The following is a 3,216-nucleotide window of genomic DNA, read 5'->3' as shown; positions in this document are numbered from 1 at the left end:
GGCCTTACTCACAACGCTTCTCATTTACCAGACCAGCCCTGCAGGGAAAGGGGTGGATGTTGTTAATAAGCAAACGGGCATTTAGTCTCCATTTGACAGATTTCCCAGGTGGAAGTGACAAGCTCCCCACAGTAATGTGTATTCTGTAAATTGATGTCTTGCTGGCGACAAGATGTCTCCTTGTGAGTGGCTTCTATAAATGAATACTCATGTAATGTCAGCTTGAAATGTGTCTGCTATAAAACCAGGAGCTTGAAGGAAAGGAAATTAAACAATGAATGGAAATAAAGGCTGGACTTGGGTGGGGTGGAGAGAATGAGGGAGTTCAGGAGCCAGAAGCGGGAAGTACATGGACGGCCGAGTGCTGTTACCGGAATGAAGCACATGCCCATATGTGATTTCATGTTATCATTTATCCTGTATGTTGGTTTCAAAGGGATTAAGTGACTTCCTTGAGGTCATACAACTGATAAGAAGAGTAAGGATTTTCATTCAGCTCTGATACTAGAGCCAGTATTTGCTTATCCCATTTGCAGTCAACCAGAACACTAGTTTGAGATGATGTCAACAGGAAAGAGAAATATATAGACATTAGGTCTAAACTCAGATGATCCACTCAAACTTCTGTCTTAACCAGGGTGGAGAGTCACAAAGAAACACACCCAGAAACATACCTTTCTATGTATTGTGACAATTATGATATACAAACTACAGACTTTAATTTTTCCCAAAGACTTAATAGCTTAATGGTGAGGAAAGTTCTTGCATGGGCTGCTGATAGGAAGAGGCTGAGAAGACAAGGAAGAAAAAGAGGAGAAGAGAAAGGAGGAGGTAGAAAAGGAGGAGCAGGAAGAACAGGAAAAGAAGTTAGTTATATCAATCAAGAAGGAGAAGAAGTTGATCTGAGACTGGACTGCACTCAGTGCTTGGATAGCTTCTTATCAGATTAATTTCCAAATCTGGACACCTTTGAGCTCTGGATCCCTAAGTCACTGAGAAGGTTTCCATGTGGAGTGGATCCTGGCCTTTAAAGGCTGTTTTCTATACATGTTGCTGCACAGGCCTCTGCTAAAGAGGGGAGGCGAGAGGGTAGGTGAGGCAGGTCTGGGTTGCCAAGGCCTTGGACCCAGAAGAAGCTCCCGCTCTCTTCGGGTGATGGACCACATCCTGGAGAAAGCTTCTCCTGCAGGGCAGCCTCATGTTCCAACACTCCCTCTTCGCTCCTCTCTCCACAAGACCCATGGATCCATCCGCCTTTCTCAGACAGAGGCTGCCCTCTGCACGATGGAGTGCAATTACCTCAAAACCTTCTCAGTTTCCTGATTTAGCCCACCAAAATTTCTGGCTTTCACGTTTAAAATAAAAATTCTTTTTTTTTTGAGAGTTTAAAATAATGAAATATGTGGCGACTTAAAACTAATTGCAGCTTGATGGTGTAAACACCATCAAGGACTTGATATGTGAGAAGTAAAATTAATCACCACTCCACTCCCACGTACACACATCCGCTCACACCATCCAACACATGAAACCAGGCCTGAGGGTGGGCTTGTGCTGGGCGTCATTGCGCTATTCCTATCTTGAGAAGTAAATTTCCACAGGCTTTTTCATTTGTGCTGCATCTAATTACAGAGCATCAGAATGCAACAGGGATCCAGAGGTGAAGTGAATTATTGGAAAAACAGAAGCCCAGAGGGCACAGAAAGCGATTATGTGTGTTCCATAGATTCGACAAGCTTGAGGGTGCTGAGAAATACAAGCATTTAATTCAGAAGACAAATACCCTTTTTCATAGCCCCTGGAAAAAAACACTTTTTTTTCCTCCAAACCTTTTGCAAGTTTTGGTAATTATATCAGACAGAGGCCAAAAGCACAGAACAGAGTGCAGGCTCTCTAAAGAAAGATGTATTTATTTGGGTTAAAGTTTCAACAATGTATTACAGACATTGTTCTCTCCTGACTCATGAACAGACATTGTTCATGACACTGAAACAGAAGGAGATGGAGAAAACAAAGGTGGACAACTTCACAACTGAAGAACAAGGGCAGGAATAAGGATGGGCGCACAGAGTGGGCGCTTGGAGAGCTTTGATACTGGGTTACTTGACTTTTGATCCAGTGCCCCATCCTTTAAATTACAACCCTCTCTGAGACATTATTAAAAATATTAAAATGTCTTTTGTCAGCATGGGAAACTAACTTTCAAACCTACGGACCAAAGGAACAGAAAGCATAATGCCGTGCATTCCCGTTGATAAATATTATAGAATGAAGATGGGATCCTTGCACCAAAGTTTAATAGTGAATGGAAATCTCTTCTAATTAAAAATAAGAAAGGGGAAATTCAGGGCATTCAGTTTATGCTTTGATCTTCTGCTTTAAGCCATGTCAAGAAACTAACTCAAGAAGGATTTAAACATCCCACGTTGTCGTTCACTAAACATAAGATTATCTTCCTGAGTGTGACATTTCAAAATGCTGCTTTTTATGACCTCCAGCCGCAGAAGTAAGCACTGCTCTTGGAGAAGAAGGAACAGAAATCTGCCAAACCTCAGAAGCCATGATGGCGTCTCTGTCTGAAGAAAGGTTTCTGCCTCAGTTACCTGCCTACTTCTTACTCACATTTGAAGATTGTGGATAAAGTTCGTTGAGAATTTTCCAGAGAGCATTTTTCACATCTTTGTTCCTGAGGCTGTAGAGTAAGGGATTCAACATGGGAATCACCACAGTGTAAAACACAGATGTGATTTTGTCCGTGTCCACAGACTGGCTGGATCTGGGCTACAGGTATGAAGAGGATGGTGCCATAGAAGATGGAGACGGCAGTGAGACGGGCAATGCAGGTGGAGAAGGCCTTCCTCCATCCTTCAGCAGAATGCATCCTTTGATGGCTATAGATAAGAAGAGGTAAGAGATGCAGATGACCAGGAAGGTGGGAAAGATGAAGCCCACAACGAGGCATTACAGTCAAATCCCTGCTGTGTGCCAGAGGAGGAGCCAGCCAGGGTGGGGGACATCTCAGAAAAAATGATTAATCTCATGAGACCCACAGAAGGAGGGCATGAAGGTGTCTGCTGTGTGGATGGAAGCATTGAAGAAGCTAGACATAGAGCCAATGGCCAGGAGAGCACACACACCCAAGGTCATGGTACTAGAGTAATAAAGCCACCAGCACATGGCAGCATGGCAGTCACAAGCCTTGGAGGCCAGGAGGTA

At 43.5% G+C, this 3,216-nt stretch overlaps 1 pseudogene; it reads right to left on the bottom strand.

The window, feature by feature from the left end:
- Window positions 1-2,607: 2,607 nt before the first annotated feature.
- Window positions 2,608-3,216, bottom strand: LOC130684757 (olfactory receptor 5B21-like; annotated as a pseudogene).

The sequence above is a fragment of the Manis pentadactyla genome, chromosome 9 (genome assembly GCF_030020395.1).
Source record: "Manis pentadactyla isolate mManPen7 chromosome 9, mManPen7.hap1, whole genome shotgun sequence".
In the NCBI taxonomy this organism is placed as follows: Eukaryota; Metazoa; Chordata; class Mammalia; order Pholidota; family Manidae; genus Manis; species Manis pentadactyla.
This window is presented reverse-complemented; position numbering and strand designations above follow the sequence as displayed.